General features: G+C 42.8%; 1 long non-coding RNA gene across 1 annotated transcript; it reads right to left on the reverse strand.

Annotated features, from left to right (window-relative positions):
- Positions 1 to 22,117: 22,117 nt before the first annotated feature.
- On the reverse strand, positions 22,118 to 24,107 carry LOC139076817 (uncharacterized). The gene is made up of 2 exons (XR_011528802.1): positions 24,026 to 24,107; positions 22,118 to 23,180 (listed from the first exon to the last, which is right to left on the reverse strand). It is a non-coding gene; the product is annotated as an uncharacterized lncRNA (long non-coding RNA).

Below are 24,107 nucleotides of genomic sequence, written 5' to 3' on the forward strand. Positions count from 1 at the left end.
GATCGCACTCTTGAAATTCATCAAAATGGAAACTCTCTGATACGTTCCCTGTGCAGTAAAGCTTGATTCAAAGAAACTCCCCTGCAGTCTGATGTTTAGCCAAACCACCTCAGGCTTTATGATGGGGCCAGAAATATGGCAAGACCCTGCTCGGTTCCAAGATCTTCCATCCTTCCTGCTAGCCATCAGAAAGAAAAGGTACCTCCCCAACTCCTTCTTCTCGGCGCCCTCTCCCCCCTCTCGGACTTTCTTGTGATGTTTCAAAACATTTCCTTATGAACCTGGACAAAACCTGAATGATCAAGGCTAAGGAAAACTGAAGCGTTGTTTCCTGAACAGTTTGAAACCTAAAAATAATTGAGTGCCTGTGTGTTCCGTTTGAGTTTTGGATGAAAGCCCAAAACGACTTTCTTTTGCACCTGAACTGGTTTGCCCACGCCTGTGCAAGAGAACCTCCCTTCCCTTGGTGGAAATAGTATGGTTATTGTTCTGTGTGCTTTAATTTTTTGGTGTTATTAAAGAGCATTCCCCTGCGGGCAAGAGAGGTACCTGCACAATGGATCACAGAGAACAAAGGAAGCTGTGGAGGGGGTGATTAGGCAGAAGGAGCTGGACGCCCAGTGGACTCTGCTATTCAGGCGAGCTGGACACCAGTCGCCCTAAAGTCTGATCAATATGCTGGAAAGAGAACCAGAGGACATGCAACAAAGCTAGAAGGCCATGTGGGAGCCATCAGAGGTAGTTAATGTAGGTCTGGCCTTGGGCGAAGACAGAGCTTGCCATCAGCTGGCACTGCACAGTGGCTCAGAGGGAGGGCTCTGCAGGAGGCCCGCCTTGGGTTTGGAACTCAGCTCCTCCATTTCCCAGCCTGGTGACCTTGGGTAGGTACCCTGACTTCCCCAGGTCTGTTTCCCCACTCTAAAGCTAACATTGATCAAGCACCTTCCACAAGCCAGACCCTGTTCTGAGAGCTCTCCGTTTAATCTTCCCGACAACCATAAATACGGATATATTCCTTTCCCCACTTTAAGGACCTAAGTAAATTTCTAAAAGTCACACAGCTGCTAAGCGGTGGAGCCCAGCTGCCAGTCAGGCAACCGGACTCCAGAGCCCAGTCATTAAACCATTAGGCCCTCTTTCTTCTGTTTGGGGGTCATTTGGCAACAATGATTATTCAAAAGACCCCAAAAATGTTATAAAGCAATAGCTGAGGGAGCCGGCCTTATTTATCTGCGACTGGAACAAGCACCAACAACCTGCCCATGGCTAAGTTAGATGCAAACCAAACTGGGAGGATAGAAGAGGGCCGGGGACCAGGGGAGGACATCCAGAGGGTGACCCCACAGGGACCGCCAAGAGACACCAGCGGGGGCTGCCAGATCCAGGGAAGAGGCCTAAGGGAGCCCCAGGAGGTGCCTTCTGACAGCCTGTTGCTGTCAGAAAATGTGACTGGCAACCTGGGAGTGACACCGACCTAACAGTCCCTAAAACCTAAGAAGTTTAGTTCAGCACCCAACCCGGAGAAGGCCGGACAGAACGATCAGCACAGGCGAATCCCACAGGAATTGTCACAAAGCCACCCAGAAGGAGGGTTTAGAGAAGGGAAGATCAGAAGAAGCCCAGGCCATCTGTAGCTCGGGGTAAAACTCAGAACAGTGTTTAACAGCTGTTTCTGGAGTCTCTGTTCCTATCCGAATGTTTGTTACTGTGTCATCTCCCTGGAGAGACTAAAGTAAAAAACCCTCAAAAAAGAAAAACGTTGTGCACTTATTTCAGTGAGAGCAAGAGAGTAAGATGATGGAAAAGTTGCAGCCTGTTCTGAAGGCAGCTCCAGGAGGGGGAGCGTTTGGCACTGACAGACAAGCAGGCCAAATCCCAAGGGCCTAGAGGATAAAAGAAGGAAATATGTGGGAGCCTGTTGAGGCTGCAGAGATGGATGTGGGCTAGCTAGAAGAAGGGCTTGTGTTCCCACACTCTTAATGTAACCCCTTGGTGACATCGCAAGGCCTGGAAGGGCCTGCAGATAAAGTTTAGCACCAGAAAGCAACAGTAACCGAGTGCCACTGGCTGACCACAAGCACACTGGAGCCCCGGGCGAGGTCTAAATCCATTCTTCACTCTTCCCACCAAGTCAGCTCATAGTCTACAGAGTCACCTGTGGGGGGTCTCCATCCTCTCTCTGTTTCTGTCCCTCTGAGGGAGACATGAAGAAAATGAGGAGGATCTCTGGTCTCTTCGAGACTAAGAGATCGGAACTGGGGTCTGGTAAGAGGGGATGACCTAGGAGTGTGAGGGCTGACCCTGGGAGAGCTACCCACAAGGGGAGCCCACAGAGGATGGGTCACCCCCAACCAGGCAGGGTAAGACCCGCCCTGTCTGGCACCAGAGCTCACGCCCGTTAATGCTCCTTCAGCACCAGCGAGCATGCACTTGATCAGCATCAACCTGCCATTCTCAGATCCTCCCTCGGGAGAGACTCAGAGCCCATGTCTTTGTGCAGACCCATTGGCCTGCACCACCGGGACGACCTCCCTCATGACGCCTCAGGGTACCTGAAGGCTAAAGAACAGGTGAGGAGACAAGACATCCCCACTGGGGGCAAATGGACCCAGTTCAAGACCTCTGAGGTTATGGGTAGAGGCCCCTAGTTCTCCTTGCAACCCTCGGCAGAAGCAGGCCGAGGATGTCACGGTCATCAGAGCGGAACGTCAAGACAGACTTCTCTACTGTTGATACCAATCACCTCCCACAGCATGGCTGCAGGACTGATGGTGAACAGACTCTGCCCCCACCAGATAAGGAGGATCCCAAACGATAGACAGGAAAACACAGAAAAGAAAAATCTGTCCAGCTGCATCTAAACGACACATTGAAGTCAGCCTTTATGGCTTCTGTTGATTCAGCAAAGGTCAAAAGCAATGTTTTACAAAGAATGACAATTGTACCAAAGTTATCTATTTCAGTCTCTGGAACAAGATGTAAAAAAAAGGACTAAATGAAATAAGACATAAAATATGTTGTGTCTTGTTTAGCATCAAAAGTGATCGTTTTTGTGTAAGAAACACCAGCCATTTAAAATTGTTTTATGGGTGACTTTGAGTTCACATTTCCAAAATGCTTATGGTGCAATAGAAACGTTAAAAAGCATTGCCCCCGAATCCTCCCCTGCAAAAAAAAAAAAAAAATTGTCCATTTCTCTCTATTAACACTGACTTGCTTGAGACCAGTTTCCTGATCAAATAGTGAAAGCGTCAGAACAAGCACAGGTTTCAGTGAGAGCTGGGTCGCCTTCCCCAAACCAACCAAAGATGAGGCTGTAACACCTTGTGTGCAAACCTGAGAGTCATGCCCAGGCAAACCAAAACAGCAAATCAACAAACACCCAGGGTCTACTCTGGGCCAAGCAAAAAGCATCCTCGGGCAGTGATTGTCCTCTTGGGGAAAAAGAAAAAAAGTTCTATGCTGACTCTAACCAGAAAGTTTCTTTAATGATAAACATATTCTTATATAAGTTTCCATCTTAATAACGTGGCTCAAACAGAAAAATTGTTAATGTTCTACAGGAAATGATTTTTGAAGTTGACTGTATGTCTCCACCCAGCCACAAACAAAGCTTTACCACCATCAGCCTGCCTGGGGAAAGAAACATATTGTTTTCTATATAAGAACGTAAGACATTAGGCCACAACTAGAAGGACCCACAATGAAGAATATACAACAATGTACTGGGGGGCTTTGGGGAGAAAAAGGAAAAGAAATAAAATCTTTAAAAAAAAAAAAAAGAACGTAACACATTAGGCTAAGCTGAAAGCAAACTGGACCCCAGGTTAACAGAAGGTTAACAAAAGGTCTACGCTTCGGATCAGAAAACTCCACCTGTGGACTCTAGCTCTCCTTCCAAGATGTCAGACTTCAGGCTGGCTCTCCCCTTGCCTTAGATGCCTCGCCCATAAAGTGAGCTACTTCACAGGATCGCTATGAGAAATAAGAGAGAGTCTTGGAGCTAATGCTTAGAGACTGTCAGTGAGACACTCAGACTGAACACATGCACTTATCCGTTTCCTTTATAAAAGAAATGAACCTAGATATGAACTCATGAGGATGAGGAGTGTGAGTGAGGAAACAATAATGGACAAAAAATGTCAACAAATTTTAGGGAGATAGAAAGTGGATGGAGGGAGGGTAACTGACTCAGCAGAGTTTATTCAGAGAGGAATAAAAATGAGAAGCAAACTGAATTGCTCCCACGGAACCTCAGAAAGGGGGTTGAGGGGCTGAGGCCCCAGGAGCCTAGGAAGCTGTGGGTGAGGCATGCGAGGGAAACAGCGGAAGTGAGTGGAGGCAGAGTGGGTGGACCCCAGATTCCCTCCTGACCCCAAGCAGCAGCCAACTACCATTCTCTCATCTCCGGAGGGTACTAAGCTATGATCCCTGGAGAATTAAGGCAGGGAGGCATGAAGCAGGATGGGAGGGAGCTATTGGACCAAAAATGGGGATTCCATGAAAGTCTGCCTGCTGAATGACGAGACCCCTGGCTCGTTCCCCTGGCCTGCTCCCAGATGCTGACAGCCAGGCACGTACTTCCGCCAGCCTTCCTCCAGCCCCAATCCTGCCCCAGAGAAGGCTGAAGGACTCATTTTTAGAGAAACAGAAGAGCTTCAAGTAATCTTACAGTGAAATAAGTCAGACAGAGAAAGACAGATATTGTGTGATCCTACTTATATGTGGTATCTAAAACACCAAACTCACGGAAAAGAGATCAAATATGTGGTTACCAGAGGCAAGGGGTGGGGGAAATGAGTGAAGGTGATCAAAAGGTAAAAACTTCCAGTTATAAAATAAACAGGTGCTGGAGACGTGATGGACAACATGATGACGATAGTTAACGCTCCTGTATGGTACATTTGAAAGTTGCTAAGAGAGTAGATCCGAAGAGTTCTCACCACAAGGAAAAAATTTTTTGTAACTATATGAGGTGAATGTAACTGCTATTTTGCAACTACTATTAGACGGATGTTAACTAAAGGTATTGTGGTTATCATCTTGCAATGTATGTATGTCAAGTCATTACTCTGTACACTTTAAACGTATACAGTGCTGTGTGTCATTTATATCTCGACAAAACTGGGGAAAAAAGGGGAATCCTACCCTTGGGGTTCCCCAACAAAAAAGCCAGCTAGCCTCCCAATCAATCTGCAGTGAAGAAAAAAGAAACGGTTGTCAAGCCTATATATTCATTCAGAGGTTCCTACCAGCTTGTTAGTGCCTTACCTTTTAATATGAATGGAGAACCAAAGGTCACCAGAAACCTCAGGAATATGCAGCCTCCAGCAGGAATACAGAGAACCAAGCAAACAAATGGGGGAAAGGAGTTTAGACGGAGAAACAAACCAGGAACCAAAAGATTTTTTTTTTTTAATCCTCGGAAAGAAAGAAGATATTGTAGCCATGAAACAAGAACAAGATACCTTTTTCTTAAAGACAGAAACCATTAGAGAATATGATAAATGTTCTACAATTGGTAGCTATTGTTACGATCACTTTTATTTGTTAATATGCTACCCCACACGGCTGTCCCACGTAGACACCTTTTCTTACATCCACTGCACAAAGACTTCTTCACTCCTCATCCTTCAGCCTGTCTGGCCCCCCTTACTGTGTCTCAAGAAGCAAGTCAGCTTCTGCTTGCTCTGCCTCTGCCTGGACCCCTACATAGCTGGCTCCACTTCACTATCAGGTCTCTAGCAAGAGACCTTCCTTAACCTCCCAGCTAAAATAGGACCTCTTATGGATATTCTCTCTCATCTCTTTTCCCTGCCTCCTTTCCTCCATAGCACTTATCACTGTAAATTATAAATTATGTGATTTCTTTGTTGCTGTGTCTCTCCTCCAGCTCCAAGAAGGCAGACCCCAGCACTTAGCACAGTGGCTCTTACATAGCAGGTTCTCCAAATGTCTGTTGAATGGGAAAACAATCTTGATTGTATTAGCGGGGAAGGTATGATTGCAAATATTCAAAAGAACGTATAAACCATTCTTTTCTCTCCTTGAGGGGTCAAAAAGCCAAAGAGAGTGAGGTTTCAACTTGGGTTGCTGCTCAAAGTATAGATTACAATTTATATTTCCTTTAATCTGTGTTCTGGCGGAAGAAAATATAAGCACTAACATTATTTACCATTAAGATAATTGGAAATTCTAGGGCCAAATATACTTATAAAACGTGAAAATTGTTTTCTAAACTTTTTAAAAAGCCTGATTTTAGAAGAGATGCATAAGCTCCATAGGCAGGTGTTTAATTGGGCAAGAACTCAAGTTCAGACCCTTCTAGTTTTAGAGTTTTACAGAAGGATGGGCTCACTGGGAAAGCCTTTATTTAGCCTAAAGGAATGAATACTCTTCTGTGCTTTTTCTTTTCCACCAGCCACGGGCATAAACAAATAAAAGGCAACCCAATTCAGGGTGTTTTTTTTTTAATAGTTCTAACTTCTTCAGCCAAATCTTTTATACGAGCTGGTATTCACAAGTAGTGATCAATCATAGCCTCTTTGCACTTGGAAGTCATCAAGTTCAAACTCGTTGTTTTACGGAAAAGAAAATTGAGGCATAAGGAGTAAGTTGTCCAAGTTTACAGAGACCCTCATGGCCGTCTGGGGTCTCCAGCCTCCCAGGCCTGTCACTGACAGGTAGGAGGTGGCCCTCATGGGGCCCCCAGTCCACCAGGGCCGGGTGTTTATTGAGACCTGAGAGGGAGGCAATAGCAGACACTGGAAGCCAAACCAGACAGAGCATCTGCCCTCACGCAGTTAACATTCTCATGGGGGAAATAGACAATCAACTGGCAAAGAAGTCGGATAATTTCCATTTCTGATAAGCAGTACGAAGAATAAAATAGACTAATGTAGCAGAGAATAACTAGGGTTGAAGATGTGAGGGAGGAGGGCCTCTCGAGGAGGTGAGAATTAAGACCTAAACAATGAGGAGAGTCAGCGTGGAAGACGTAGGGTGACACGGAAACCAGCTCGGCACAGTCGAGGGACAGAGAAAGCTGAAGCCTAATGGGACAGGGTGGGGAAGAAGGGCTGAGATAAGGCGGTGGCTTAGGCCACGGATGGCTGTGGTCGTGGAGATGGTGAGAAGGACGTATTCTGGGGTGGAGCCAGTAGGAGGAACTGAAGGAGTAGATGTGGAGTCAAGAGAAAGAGAAGAAGCAAAGATACCCCTAGATTTGTGGATTGTGGGGCCACTTACGAGATAGGCCAGGCCTCAGGGAGAGAACAAATAAGTCTGTCTAGATGGGTTAAGGGCAAGGTGTTCATTAGCCATCAAATAATTGCTTATTTCCACATTCTCATCCTATGCCCATCTATTTTTCTCACCACATTCAGCCACTCTGGCCTTCTCTCAGTTCCTCACACATGCAAAAGTCACTCCCACCTCTGAGCCCTCACACGTGCTCTTCCCTCTACAAGAACTCCACATTTTGCATGACATCTTTTTTTCAGGCCTCAGCTTGAATGTCCTCCCTTCAGTAAGTCCTTTGCTAACTATCCTGTCTAAATCAGGACCCTCCCCTTATTGTCTATCATTTCCCTCTGTTTCCTTCAAGGCTTGTCATAATTTGTAATCATCCATCAGTTTACTTTTATCATCTGTGTTTCCTACAGAATGTAAGTGTTACAGACCCAGCACCCAGCACAATGCAAGGCACATAATTAGTGCTCCATGAAAATGTGTTTAAAAGAATGAAGGGAGAAACAAAAGATAGGATTTTTGGCAAAAATGCACAAGGGCATTCTAGGAAGGGACACTGCAGGCATGAAAGTGGGCCTGTGAGTGTGTGGGGGGCCAGGAACCCGGCCTGAGTCCTGAGGCTGCTCTCAATGCTCCCTCTCCCAGCCTAGCCCTGCCCCAGCCAATTCTCAAGCCCCCACACTCTTCTCCTCTACGTACAGCACATGCCTCTCACCTGCAAGAATCTCAGGCAGAAAGAAGGTACAAGGCTTAGTTCCCTGAGCCCACTGGCTTCCCAGGGGCCAGCCCCCTCCACCAAACCTTTCCAAAGGCCAGAATGACTGCCCAGACAGCCCTTGGCACGAGCTGAAGGATTGGAGTTGCAATAAACAACATCACAGAGGGCAACATCCCCTGTCCACAGTAGGCATTTTAAATTCATGTTCAAAATATCTTGCTAATAGAATTTAATCTTTTTTTTAGTAGACTTTACTTTTTCTAGAAGTTTCAGGTTTACAGAAAATTGATAAGAGAGTTCCCATATACCCCACACCTAGTTTTCCCTATTAACATCTTACACAAATATGGTACGTTTGTTACAATTAACGAACCAGCATTGATATGTTTTTGGATTTTTGTTGTTGTTTTTGCCGAGGAAGATTCACCCTGAGCTAACATCTGTGCCAATCCTCCCTTATTTTGTATGTGGGTCACGACCACGGCGCGGCCACTGACACGTGGTGTAGGTCTGCGCCTGGGAATGGAACCCGGGTGACCAAAGCAGAATGCGCTGAACTTAACCACTAAGCCATGGGGCCAGCCCCGATAGAGTATTTTTAATTAAAGTCCGTATTTTATTTGGATTTCCTTAGCTTTAACCCAATGTCCCTTTTGTGGTCCAGGATCCCATCCAAGACACGACATTACATTTAGTCATCAGGTCTTCTTAGGCTCCTCGTGGCTCTGGTAATTTTTCAGACTTTCTTTGTTTTCGATGACTTTTGCAGTTTTCAGGAGTTCTGGGCAGTTATTTTGTAGACTGCTCCTCTACTGGGATTATGAGGGTTTGGGAGGAAGACCACAGAGAGGCAAAGTGTCGTTTTCATCACATGACATCAAGAGCACATCCTATCAACGTGACTTATCACTGTTGGTGTCGACCTTGGTAGTATGTATCAGATTTCTCCACTCTGAGATTACTTGTTTTTCCCCTCTTTCCACATTGTACTCTTTGGAATGAGGTCACTCTCCACAGCCCACATTTAAGGAGCCAGGAGTTATGTCCCACCTCCTTGAGGGTGAGGTATCCACATAAATTATTTGGAATTCTTCTGCACAGGACATTTGTCTCTTCTCCACTTATTTATTTACTCCATCATCTATTTATAGCCGTATGGACTCTTGGATGTCTATTTTATACTTTGGGTTAGAATACAACACTGCTTTATTTTCTTGCTCCAGCTGCTCCAGCTTTGGCCATCGAGAGCCCTTTCACTTGATTCCTCCCTCCCTTTGACATAGACCCAATCAATGTAGGGTTTGGTTTTGTTTGGTTTTAAGCATTTTTCTACTTTCTGGCACTACAAGATGCAACCTGTTTCTTAAATTGTGCCCTTAGCAGAACTTGATTTGAGGCGGCCTCAGAAGTGGGTAATTAAAAGGATGTCCCTGCCATTTACCTGTGGAAAGGGATATTTCTAAACTGTTTGGCTCCCTGGTGCCCACTTTCATGAGGCTTTTGCTTTGCTCCTCAAAGGAGGTCATTTGTCAAGTGCCAAAGGGCACAGGAAGCCCCAGGACACGAGAAACACTAGGCTATAGTAGGAGAGGCGCCAGTAACAGAGTCAGAAAGACTGGGATTCGCTGTGGCCTCCATACTGCTGAGTTACCTTAGAGGAGGTCACGCCGCATCTCTGAGCCCGTTTCCTCATATACTCCTTGCAGGGCTTTGTGAAGATGAAATGTAATGCACATTAACACCTAGCACAGCGCCAGGCCCAAAACTGTTGCTTAAAAAAATGGTTAGCCTCTCAGGAGAAAGAATGAGAGAGCAGTCCATTCTCCAGGGACCTCAGAGTTGGAAGGAAGAACAACCGGCTTGCACCAGCCTCTCCAACCAGCCAGGCTCCATCAGTTCAAAACCAAACAAATGACTCATGAATTCTAATCCATTCTTCTTGTCTCAGCTTCCCTCCTTCATGCTGGGAGGCCAAATTACAGTATTTTATTATTTTGCCTCTTTACTGTGTATTTTATTTATCTCTGTTGTACTGCCTAGTTTTTGGCATTTTTTCAAAAGCCCTACTTGTTCCTACCTGCTATTTGTATTCTTGGTAAAACCGTCAATCGCTATAATGTAGCTCTCCAAACCTTCGGGAAGATTTCTACCTCGAGCTCTTGCCACACTGCTAGCTTCATTAATCTGTAACCGAATGCTGAAATCCCACTTACTGTTTTGATTTCTATGTTCTCTCAGTGTGTTTGTCATTTTCCAGAATCAGAGATTCTGCTCCTGGATAAGTTGCTGCTCATGGTGGCCCCCACCAAATGATAATAGATGGCCCCAACTGAATAATAGAACAGGCCTTGATAGAATGAAGGTGGGTTGTATCAAACTTCTAAACCAACCTGAAATCAGGAAGGGCAACAGTGCTACAGTCAGTCGTCCTCTGTGTATGGATCCTTTGGTGCTCAGTGGAGTTGGTGTCTGGCTTTCCTTCACTAAGCCCCAAGAGGTCAAGGCCACCTATGTCTTGTTTACTGCTGTATCCCCACAGTATAGCACAGTGCCTGACACATAGTAGGTGCCCAATAAGTGTTTATTAAATAAATGAGTGAATGAGTTTTCCTAAAATATAAGCACTCCAACGTTTCTTTCATTTCCTAATAGATGGAGAAGAGGTGTTCTTTTCCTTAGTCCAAAGATTGGCTCCATTTTATGTGGGCCACCATGTTGATTGTCTTCTAAATGGTAATTTGAGTTACAGATTGTGAGGCAGTGCTTCTGTCGGGACCCAGGTAGGGAAAGGGGGGAACCAAGATGAATTTGAATAAGAATGTTGCAATAGACTGAATATTTGTGTCCCCTCAAAATTCATATGTTGAAACCTAATCACCAATGTGATGATATTTGGGCTTTTGGGAGGTGATTAGGCCATGAGAATGAAGCCCTCACGAGTGGGATTAATGGCAGTATAAAAGAGACCCCAGAGAAGTACCTCACTCCTTCCACTATGTGAGGACACAGCAAAAAGACAGCGTCTATGAACCAGGAAGCAGCTTCTCACCAGACACTGAATCTCTGGGGCCATGATTTTGGACTTCCCAGCCTCCAGAACTGTGGAAAATAAATTTCTGTTGTTTATGAGACACCCCGTCTATGGTATTGTGTTATAGGAGCCCAAACAGACTAAGACAAGTGTCCTCTCACCTCCTTCTCCCTTGAACTTTCCCAACCATTCACACCCTACATATTCTTCCAGGACCGGAGCTTGCCCAGCACCAAGATGCGTCTCTTCCACGAAGCCTTCCCAGGCTACTGACTCATCTTCCTTTAAACCTACAGCATTAATGACCTATGAGGTTCATCCGCATGACAGACATACTCTTTGAAAACACTTCTTCTACTATAATCTTCTCTTCTAATCTAATCCTTTATGATTATTTCACTTTTCATGTGTTCATATCTTGTCTTCCCAACTACATTATAAATTCCTTGAGAGCAGAGATTGTGTCTCATATTTCTTTATTGTTCTCTCTCTCCTGGTACCACCTGTGGCACATGGAAATTCTTTCTAAAGTCATCCACCTTTAAGGCACTATCCTTCATCACTTCATAAAAAAGTAGGAGAAAGGAGGATGAGGAGAGAAGATCAGAGAGAGGATGGGGCAAGGCAAAGAACATGAGATAATCAAAATAAAAAGAATTGAGCCAAGACAAGACCTGACACAGATTAGGTTAAATTCCACTGAAATATTGAGTGGATAAAAAACCCAGTGCTGCCAGAAAAGAAAGGGCGAAGCACTGTGAACCAGTTTCACAATCCCCTCACCGCCTTTCTCTTATACATTTCACTACTAAATAGTAGAGCACCTTTTACACAAGCTCCAACAAGTAGCCTTGTACTGGAGTGGTGTTGAATTAAATATTATTTCAGATAATAGACACTTCACCACCTCAAAATCATAGGATCATAGGTTTTCCAAGCTAGAAGTGATATCAGAGACCAGTCAAGGTGACAGTTCTACATCTAAATAGGTCCAATGTCTCCTTTCAAAATATATATCACCCTCTGGAAACGGTAAGAAAAATCTAGTATAAGCCATGTAAACTTTCCTGGGAAGAAGATTTACAAATTTCATCAGATTCTTAAAAGGATCATGCTGCCAAAAAGTTACAGATCACTACCATGGACTAAGTCCTTGATGTCACAGACCAGAAAGTTCTGACCCAGAAAAGTTAGCAAGTGTACCCAAGGAAACAGAGCCAGGTGGTCAAGAACCAGAATTACGACCCAGTTCTCTTGACTTATAGCTGCTACTTTCCGCCTACACTTACACTCCTCCCCTTTTTGTTATGAAGAGATTTTCTTTGTGACACTATTTGCTCTAATGAGATTTGCCCTGTGGTGTTCTGGATGCTTTGCTCTGTTACATTTTAAGCGTCTCTATTTGCCTGCGTTCCTTCACCCTAATGGTGCCCACAGAGATGTCATTTTCTCACTTCTCTTTTTCTATTATCACCTCATCTGGCCTTTGCCCACTGTCTTATCTGCTACACATGGCACGTCTCTGGGTGCCCCTTTGTCCTCCCATCCTGATTTTATGAGAAGTATTTATTTCCATGTTTTCTGTATTTGCCTGGATGTATTCTTAGGGAGCTGATGGTAAAACTCTTGTGTCTCAGCAGGAAACGATTGCTCACGGCAATTACGCCTGCTGTCTTCCTTTTCATTTTCCTTCAGCTCTTGATGAAATTGTGTTTTCAGAAACCCTTTGAATTCTTTCTTAGACTCTTACATAACTCAGTGTATTCGGCCATTTCTTTTCCATCCATATTTTTTTGTTTGTTTCATTGGCCATTTGGCTCATTTTCTCCCCGAATAATTTGGTGGCTATTTTATCTTCAGTTTCTCTCACACTGTAGATGGCACCCTGCATCTAGGTGGGTGGCTCGAGATTCAGTCAGATTTGTCTGATATTTGTATCATTACCTGCAGAATGAGTCTAGTTGTGTTGTTTGTGAGTCTGTTTTGTTGATTTGTTGTTTGGGGGGGACTTTTTGTTTGTTTGTTTACTCTTTTAGGGGGAAGAGATGTTAATTTTGGGTAAAGCCTTAAGGGTAGAGTTTAGAATGTGTTCTTTTACTCCAAGTCATAACCTTGATACCTTTAAAGAGCCTGCCCCTTCGACAATGTGTGTGTGTGTGTGTGTGTGTCCTGGGAATGATTCCGGAGAATTTTTCTTTCTTTCTTTCTTTTTTTTTTTTTTTGAGGAAGATTACCCCTGGGCTAACTGCTGCCAATCCTCCTCTTTTTGCTGAGGAAGACTGGCCCTGAGCTAACATCCATGCCCATCTTCCTCCACTTTATATGTGGGATGTCTGCCACAGCATGGCTTGCCACGTAGTGCCATGTCCGCACCCGGGATCTGAACCAGTGAAGCAGAACATGCGCATTTAACCGCTGCACCACCGGGCCAGCCCTAGAGAATTTTTCACTGGGTCTGAAATATGGGTTTCAACATCTTCTCTATAAATAAATCAACATTTGAAGATAAGTTCTCAATTCCACTCCCCCCACCCCTCCCAACCCCATGCCCTTGCCCCGCCCTGTGGTCAAGGTGAAGATTCTAGCTCTAGAGAGGAGCATCAGCAAAATTAAGGCAGAACTCAGGCCCTTACATAACACACTGGGGTTCAGAGGAGGCCAACAGAGTCATGGAAAGGGGCTGGGGAGGAGGTGGGGGAGGAGTATGGGAGAAAATAGTCCAAAAGCAACTCAGATCCCTGGGGGCCCTTTCTTTGGGCCACGGGATTGACTGATAGTGAATGTGCCTTAAGAACAAATGAGGGACTGATTGATTGCATCTGAGCCACTGGATCTTGGGACAAGGAGGGAGCAAATTAATTCTAAGCTCCACTGAATAGGCAAGGGGGGTGCGGAGGGGTGGGATATTGAACCTTGGCTGTATTTCCTGGTTGGTCCAGGAGATAGGGCAGGCCAGATTCTGCAAGGAGTTCATGATCCCTCAGAAAGAAGCTGGGGGAGGCAGAGGCAGCAAGGCAGGGCCTGACATCCTTAGAGCTTTCACTACGGCAACTGCTTGTGTCCTGCTCTTTCTCCTCCGTGTGCATGGTACCCTGGCGAACCTTGAACCCCACCGGGGGTGCCATCAAAGTTTGATCAATGTGTAAACTGCATTTTTGCTATAACTGAGAACACATACTGACAGTGTCTGCCAGATAAAATTTTGAGCTGAATGGGTCACAGTGTGCAACCTGGGGTCTGGTACAAGTCCCTGCCAATAGAAGGAGACAGGTATAGTGTAATGTCAAGCCAGCCTGGAAGAGAGGGTCCACGTTCAGTGCAACTCACTGGACCTTTGCCCTTATGAATTTACGAGATAGTGTAGCCAGGCCAGTTAACAACTCTCTGCACACAGCATTTGGTGCTGAAACAGTCAGCAAATCAGCAATGTGAAGACTGTTGAAAACTTTTTTCAGTTTTCCTACTTTTTTTCCTTTCAAGAAGTATTGACTTTCAAATGTGCCGCCAAAAAATTCAAATATTCAAAAGGTTGCCATGAATTCAGAAAGAATCAGTGAAACAGATGATATGACTTGAGAAACTTAGAAATTAAAAAATCTGGGGCCGACCCAGTGGCACAGCGGTTAAGTGTGCACATTCCGCTTGGGGGGCCCGGGGTTCGCCAGTTCGGATCCCAGCTGCGGACATGGCACTGCTTGGCAAAAGCCATGCTGTGGTAGGCGTCCCACGTATAAAGTAGAGGAAGATGGGCACGGATGTTAGCTCAGGGCTAGTCTTCCTCAGCGAAAAGAGGAGGATTGGCAGCAGATGTTAGCTCAGGGCTAATCTTCCTCAAAAAAAAAAGAAAAGAAATTAAAAAATCAAAGTAATATGTATACATTCTCTTCCTCCCTCTGAAAACACTCAAAATGTCACCAATGAAGCATTGAGAAAGAGTGTGATGAAGCAAAGATTGGCTTCAGAAAATGAAGACTGACTCTTCCTTTGAGCCTGCCTTTCACATGATATATGGCCTTGGGCAAGTCACGGAACTTCTTTGGTTCTCAGCTACCGTATCCATACAATGAAAATGTTAAACCTGATCAGAGAAAGCAACCTTTCTTGGTAAGGGTCAGTTCAAGAAGAATAAACATGTCAATGGGCCAAATGCATTCCTTTGTTCACTCAAAATGAAAATTACTTTATTGATCCCCATGGCAAAAAGTGAATATTATGTCAATTATTTTATTAATAGAAACATGAATGATAATATAAACATTGCTTTTACTCTAGTAAAATGTTAATATCTGGACATTTTTGAGAAGAGGCAATAAGGACACAATTTTCTAATCTTTCGATCCTTACACCTGTTTAAACTGCATCTGAGCATTCACAAAATGCATTTACCGCCATTATCTCATTTCTTCCTCCAAGACGCCCTGAGAGAAAAGTATAATTATTTCTCCCATTTTACACATGGGAAAGCTAAGGCTAGAACTATCTTTCAAAGGACAGTGAACTGGAAGAAGCGTTGAAGCTAGAATTAGTTCATTACATACAACACCCGGGACAAATGTGATTATTTTTTATATTGTATAACAAAATGTGTCAACATTTAGAAGATCTGTATAGCTCAGTGAAGCAATACTTTCCAATGCATTGCTTTATATGTTTGTAAATCTTTACTGTTTGATTTATTGGAAGACAACCGGATTCTCATATCTGTTTCTGCATCTAATCTGTTGGGAAATGTTGTTTTGGGTGAGCTTGAAGTATACGAAAAAATCCAGCTTCACACAGATATGTAATTCAAAAAGGAAGCAGCATTGTAATAGCCTTTTCAGATAATCATGGATATTCATCTCTGATATTATGTTAAAACTCAACAAGTGGTGGTTCCTTAAAGGTTAGTTATAACACGAAATCTAAAAACAGATCAATGAACTTTTCATATTCTTTTATGTTAAAATCCATTGATCTATCTTGTAATTGGACTGGATCTCTTACTCATCATGATTTTACGTTATTTATTGGTCATTTGGAAAGTATTGGTTCACTGAACTATACAGATCTTCTAAATGTTGACACATTTCGTTATACAATATAAAAAATAATCACATTTGTCCCAGGTGTTGTATGTAGTGAACTAATTCTAGCTTCAACGCTTCTTCCAGTTCACTGTACTTTGAAAGATAGTTCTAGCCTTAGCTATCCCATGTATAAAATGGGAGCAATAATTATACTTTTCTCTCAGGGTGCTGACAAGCTCTATCACCTTTGACAGAGGATTGTAGTCTTTGCCAAAATGGCCCAGCAAAAGGGAGCTGGATGAGCCAATACTCTGACCTCTCTCTCTCTACCTCTTTCCAATCTCCTACCCATATTTCCCACTGGCTGAGCTCAAGGAAGCCAGAGGTAGGGAGTCCTTGATAGAGTTTGTACAAATCAGCCTCCCAAAGTTCAAAGCAGGGTGAGGAAACTCAGAAAGTAAATCGGGAGGGGCAACAGGAGAAGATCCAGCACAGACGCAGCTGGTCTGAGCAACGTCCTTTACAGGTTTAGTTTTCTGGATGAAAGTAGAACCCTGGATCCAACAATTAAAGAATATACATTCTGCCCGAGCATACACATGGGACATTTACAAAAACTCCCCGCAATTGTAGGCCACCAAGCAAGTCTCAGCAAAATTTTTTAAAATCCATGTCAAATAGAATCTGTCCTCTAACCACAAAACAATTCAACTGGGGAGGATTAGAAGTCAATAACAAAAAAATAGGGGAACCCATATATTTAGAAATTTTAAAAACAGACTTCTAAAAAAGAAAAAATCATAGAAATTTAGATATACTCAGAAATTAGTGATAATGAAAATACCACATCTCAAACCTTGTGGATGTAGTGAAAATAGTACATAGAGAGAAATGTATATACTTAAATGTGTATGTTAGATTATGAAGAACTAAAAATTGAGCTAAGCATCCAATTTAAGATGTTAGAAAAAAACAAAGATGACAAAAATATAAATGCAGAAATGGATGAAATAGAAAACAGCAATAAAATAGAGACAATCAACAAAGCCAAGGCTTGGTTCTATGATAAGATTAAACAAGGAAACTCTTTGTGAAATCAATTTTTTAAAAAGATGAGCAAGCAGGAAAATACAAGTGAGAGTTTTATCTCTGCTTCCTTCTTCATGGCCTCAGTCTGCATATCTCCAACCTCCAGCCATCATTTCTTTTGCTTTCTGTGAGGTGAAACGGTGTGTTTGAAATTATAGCCTAAAGGAGGAAAGTACATAACTGACTAGGTGACCTTATAGATTCTGTCGAAATTCTACAGATTCTGTTGCATCTCCTGGCTGAGCAATAACGGCTCTGGGTTCTGTGCTCCTGGGTCCAGAGAGCAGACTTTGCCATCTAAACGAGGATAAAAAGAGCAAAAGAGATGCTGAGGCCCGAAGTGGAAGTTATGCTCCTGGAAAAAACAAACAAACAAACAAACAGTGCTGACCTGGGAGCTAAACAAGGAAAAGACAAGTCAGAGACCTGCGTCATCACTTCAATGAGAGCCAGCTCTGTACGCGCGATTCATGAGGCATATGAACACCCTCATTCAGGTGGGATTGGGGTGCTGGAGGGCTCTCCGTGGCTACAGGAAATCTTTTTGTTGTGCCGTTTGGGGAATTTTCTTTTGGTTTTCGTATTTTCCATTTTTCTTCTGCTGCTTTATAATACCTTTTCTACAGGGACCACAAATCCCTCACAGCTTCATTCATCTTTATAAAATGGAGGCCCATTTCCACCTGCTATCTTGAGATGTGTAGACCAGAAATAAAACACTCACTTGAATCGTCCAAACCCCAGGGCTTTATATTTATGGAAGACTGTGAAAGGTAAAAAAACTGTGAACCAGGTGCAAAGAGTCATTTCCAGCTTTGTAATTACAGAGGGGAAACAGCGATACTAAACCGTAGAAGTGGAACTGAGGTTGGCATAGGACAGAGGAGCTGTGACATAGGCTAAATAATCGCCAACCACAGCATCCAGTATAAACTAGTAATAGCAACACTCTAATTTCGAAATTTATCTATTTGTTGTTAATGTATCTCAAACCACAGCTGAATAAACTCTTAAAATGGAAACAGAGTCGTGCATTTTCTTAGATCAAAAGCTGGTTCAAGTCCTTTTGACTCTTGAAACGTTCAGTCATTAATCTGCCAAAATATTCCACGTAGTTGGAGAGAAATCCCTGCATTTCAATTTATTGGAAACTCAATCCAGAATTCAATTAAAAATATCAATATTCTTCATTCAGAGAAACATCTCCCAAATAACTCTTTCATTTCCAATTTTAATTAAAGAACTGTCTAAGAATTGCATGTTCTGTTGCTTTACACACCCATTAAAAAGCAGAAATGGACTAAAAGTGATTAATATTATCCTTGTGGTAATGACTTTTAAAATTCTCTCCTGGTCATTTATAATCACCATAAATAAGTGAAATATGTGTCTCTATTTATTTAACTCCTAAGGAAAGAGACCTGGTTCGTGCCCTAATCATTTCTTCAACATAATAGAACTCTGACTTGAAAAAGAATTTTCTTCTGTTTCAACACTTCAGTATGATGAGATCTCCATGGACCATTATTATTCTTTTCTATAGTTTTTTATCTTAAATTTCGATTATTCTTGTATATGCATAAAGCCATCTTCTAAGCTTTTCAATTCTCCGACACAGAAATCACAAATAATATTTATAAATAACCTCTGAAGTTGCCCAGTAAGTACAGTACGTAATGACGTGATTGACTGCTCCAAGGTTTGTATCATATTGGCATTTGTATTCCTACCATCCATCAAACCTAAGACATAGATAAGGTAATAAAGCTCTAGGCTAAAGCTGATTACACAAGAATGTAATTCTTCTGAATTATTCTTAAGAATTACCATAAGCAAAATAGGAATGTTTTCTTGTTTCAACCTATTTCTCCCCCTTTAAAACCTGAGAACTATTTTCATTAAAAAATGTAACATAATTCCATGATATGTCTTACTGCAAATAGTTTAGAAATACATGTGCAGGCCTGGGCTCAGGGTACCAGTGACTCATCTTACTTAAATAAAAACATGGCTCCCGTGCAAGAACAATACAGAATTTTCACCCAAAATTGCATAAGTCTAGCATGTAAATGATTCGTAAATGAAGTGCTCCCTGAATAGGCATTAAACGGGCATTAAGAGGGAAGACCGTAACAGTCCATCATTTCAATGGTCCCAGCCCAAAGGTACTTGAGTCGCTTTGACACAATAGAGTGTGACAGCTTCATAGGCATTGTTTCAGACTGCTGAGTCCAAACTCACCAGAAGAGAGGGAACCATATAGGCCCAAGGAGTTACTGATGGCTGTAGCCCAGGCCCTTTGCTCCAGCCGCCACAGTCCATCACTTCCCCAGATTGGGCTCACCAACCTCATCCACAAGACGAAGGATTTTATGTAGCTTTGCTTTAAGTAAATGATGAGCCACTGATAGGGAAACAAGCCTACCAGTTAACTTTTTGTTTGAATCCAAATCCCAGGCAATGTTTGTGAGATGCTCCCCAAAGGACAGGAAGTCTCCCTGGAACAGCATAGAGGGAGCAGCGTCTCAGGAGTTACTGCTCCCAGCTTTGCTCACATGGCCAAGGTGTGCAGGTGCTGTGGGGGTTCAGAAGAAAAATGTTCTGCCTTTTGCCAGCCAAGGACTAATATTTGTTCATCTTTTCCCATACAACAGTCAACTTCGGTAATAATGCATCCATTGATATAGGAAAATAGACCCAATGCTATTATGGTATCGCCACACATCCCAGTACCTACTGTCAAGTCTTGAACATGGTGGATGCTCAAAATTATGTTACTTAAGTCAACCTTGGGTTAACTATCGAGGGCGGATCTATACCATCCATCCACGCACTTTATCCAATCCCCTAGGCCTGCAGTTACACCACATCTATCTGGAAGTGGTAGTGAAAATTACGTTTCAAAACACAAATATCATCACTCAGTTTGCGAAAAAATTACGCATAATTTGGCCTCATTGATACCATTCTCCACTGGTATCATCAAAGCACTGAATATTCTACTTCTCAGTTATTTTGTTGAAAGAATATGTTTTAGATCTAACAAGGAAATTAAACATCTAAATGTAGCATCAAAGAATATATTTCCAAAAAAATAAATCAACATATATGTATACGCATACCTATAGATAGAGAGATGTCATACACACATAGATAGATACGGTATAGTCATCTGACCTCATATATTAGTTTATTTTCGAAATAATCATTTCTCTTCAAGAGCAAATTCTGATTTTCATCATTTTTATGACACTTCTTTTTCAATATGTGAATACAATAACCTTTTCTTAATATTTAGGGTTGACCTTAGAAATGCAAGTTAATGTCCTCTCCTGAAATACAGCAATGCCCTTGGGGCCTATCATTGTGCGTAGAACTCTCTTTCTACTTAGACTGAAAGACTTCAATTTGGGGGGAGAGAAGGTGTCTGTTTTTGATTACTTCTTGGCTTGTTGGAGAATGTCTGTCTCCTCAAACGAGAGAACGAGAGATTATCACTTCTCCCTGCTGTCACGGGTCTGCCTCTAACGCTCTTCTGTCCTCCACGCCCAACCCCCACCACATCACTGGATTTTCTGCTTCTAAAGGGCTCATTAGAACTATTCGGTCACTCATTTACTCACTCTACAAGTATCTAATAAGCCACTCCTATGTGCCAGACACTGTCCTGGGGATAGCATACAACCTGTTCTCGTGGAACCCACAGTCAGTGGGTGCAGGTAGATCTTAGTCAAAGAATCACACAAAGAAATGTCACATCAGCTCTGACGAATGAGACGCTACAGCGCAATCGAGAACCTGGAACTGACTGGGGAGGCCAGAGAAGGCTTCCTTGAGCAAGTGGTGGTTGAGTTGAAATCCTGAAGAGGTAACTCGGTGAGGAGGGGCATGGAGAGTATTCACAGGAGAGAGAAACACACGTGCAAATGCCCTGTGGTTGAAGAGAGAGAAGAGAACCCATGACATAGGACTCCCACGGCTGAGACCCTGGCCTTTTGGTCTCTATTCTAAGAGCAATGGAAGACGGTTGAAGTATGAGTGGGTAGGGGAGAGGTGACAACAAATTTTGCACTTTGAAAACATCATCTTGGCTGCAAGATGGAGGATGGTTTGGACATGGCAAGCGTGTACATCCAATAGGAGAGTGTGGTGATAAATCCAGCAAGAAATGAGGGTGTCTTGGACTAAGGTAGGAGTTCCCAACTCACAGAACTTGGGTGGAAAAACAAGCACATCTTTATTTTCACCAACTTCTGATTGAAATTTAGTATTTCCTTCCATGATGAATGTAACAAACCACAGTAGTATCTGCGGCACCTGCAACTTTGCAACCAAGAGGAGTCACAAGAGTCTTCAGCTGACATTACAGTAGCTGCAGATACATCAAGATCACTGATGTTCATCATGGCTTGACAATTACTATCGTTAGGCCTGCCACTGTATCAAATTACACGATGCATTAATAAAGAAGTACATATATTGTTATAACTCAATTTTTTAAATATTTTGATAACTGTGTCTTAACATAATTGGTTTCCTTTGTAATCCTATGTATTTTATTTAATAAATTTGAGTCTTCTTCTGAAAAGGGGCCCATAGGCTTCACCAGACTGCCAAAGTTTTCCACTGCACAAAGTAAGTTAAGCACCCCTGGGGGTGAAAAAGAGAACTATTTAGAAGGTCAATGCGGCTTGACCTAGATGAGCTAGGATGAAGGAAGGTGCCTAGGATGGTTCCTAGGAGTCTGATTGATGCAAGAGGGTGGACAGTGAAGCTCTCATTGTTTCACTCAAGAGAGAAAACACTAGAAGAAAAACACCACAACAGCTATGGATAAAGTACAAGTTAATGGACTTGGGGGCATTTAGTTCAGCCATTTTTTCCTCACTTTTTTGGGTCTCAGTGAAGTTGTAGATAATGAGAAATATTGGTAAACTAGGGTCACCATGAATAGAGACACGCACATATATAAATAGGAATTGTTATCAAGAAAATTATCTTTCTATTCACAAAACAGTGTCCTGTTACAAAGTAGTTTTAATATTCACAAATGAAACAGTTATCAAAAAGCCTGCCCTTTCCCCTACAAGATTGTTTTCCAGGGGATTCCATTTCTTTTCCCGGAGGACTCCAGTTTTATTAAAACCTCCAGTTAAGCAACGGATGTCGTCACGCAGGGTCTTCTTTCACTGGGTCCCAACCTCCGTTCGATTTATTTAAGACCAAAAATCCTCCTGCAGCTCCTTCAGAAAATCAGAAATGGCATCAACCCAATTATCCTCATTATTTTTATTTCTACACATGAGCAACATATGGACTTTGCCAAAACAATTAAACAAGCTTAAATCATGAGTCACTAGCCAAACAGCTCCCCCAGTGACTTTATCCAAGCCTCCTGCCAGCGATCCCATCAGGCATCTGTTGGATTCCAGGCGAGGGAAGGGTTGCCAACAGGAGAGTTTAAATTCAGTGTACGTCTCCACCCCTGTCTACCTTCCAAACTGTATAAACTTTCTAAACACTAATGCATTCGGAACAAAGTCTTACGTGTGAGAGTCAGGGGATCTAAGTACTGGTTTGTCCTTGGCTCTGCAGAACTTTATAGAAAGTGTCTCATTTTCTGCTGTTTTTCCTTTTGCCTATAGGAAGAAGACTACAGGGGGCCAGCCCAGCAGTGTAGTGGTTAAGACTGCACATTCCAAGTCAGCTGTGGGGGGGGGTTCCTGGGTTCAGACCTACGCACTGCTCGTCAAGCCATGCTGTGGCGGTGTCCCACATATAAAAAAATGGAGGAAGACTGGCACGGATATTAGCTCAGGGACAATCTTCCTCAAGCAAAAAGAGGAGGATTGGCAACAGATGTTAGCTCAGGACCAGTCTTCCTCACCAAAAAAAGAAAGAAAGAAAGAACACTTCAGGCAAGAAGAAATTCAAAAGCTGGTAGACAGTTTTTTGAGAAAGAGTGGTTTTCCTTGCCCCTCTCCTTCTCAGGTGTCCATGCACATTGTGCCAGCGTGTGACTCTTGCAATGACTTTTTTTCTTTTCATTTTCTTTTGCCCATTCACCAGGCCCCGACTCTCCCTGCAGAAAAATCCCAAAGAAAACAAAGCCATGGAGATTTTATTTTTAATGCCCCCGCATCAAGAACCCTATGATTTACACCATGCCAAGTGAAACCCATTTCATCTATCCTACTTTCAAATTTCTGGAACTTAATACAAAATGTAAAATATTTTATTTGATTAATGTACCTATCAAGTGTTTTATTACCACTTTTGAGCGTATGCTCTAGACAAACTTTATTCAAAGGCATTAACTGCTATAAATAGGCTGCTTCTCAAGACAGCCAGCTCTTCTCTGATCTATAAAGCATTTCAAGAAAAAGTTTTGTATCAAACTGATTAATTTGAAAAGAAATTTTTCAGATTAAAGTCCGCCTGGCAGTTCGATGAGCTTAGCCAGGTGGCTAGACACATTTCTGGAACTTTATATTTCTCATTTCCTATTACATAAAGGATATAGAGTAGATGTTGAAGTAGGAGAGAACTTAGGAAAAAATACGATAGCATGCTTGTAAATGTCTGTCTCATACAGACGATATGATCTGCATTCTAGGCAAGAGAGGCATATTTGCTTAACTTGTTCATCTAACAAAGCAAAACAAAATCTGCATGTCTTCGAAGTTTTTGAATGATTCGTTGCAAAGCTTCAAAATACAAACCAGCAAAAAAGAAAAAAATATTTATCATTGGCTGATACCAGACCACAGGAAGAGGGGCGCCTCATGACCAACTGAACCAGGGCTTTAACGCTGTCACGCCTCTCTCTCCTCCCTCTCTTTCCCCTCTCCTCCTCTCTCCTCTCTGCCGGCTGGCTTTATTCTCGAAGATCGCCTTTATCTACCGGCTATAACCAGAGCTACTTACGGTTCATCTATTTGCATCTTCCCAGCATCAAGGCAAGAGAGTAAAGAAACTCTCCTTCTCTCCTCCTAACCTCTGTTTTTGT

Source organism: Equus przewalskii, chromosome 17, assembly GCF_037783145.1.
Source record: "Equus przewalskii isolate Varuska chromosome 17, EquPr2, whole genome shotgun sequence".
In the NCBI taxonomy this organism is placed as follows: Eukaryota; Metazoa; Chordata; class Mammalia; order Perissodactyla; family Equidae; genus Equus; species Equus przewalskii.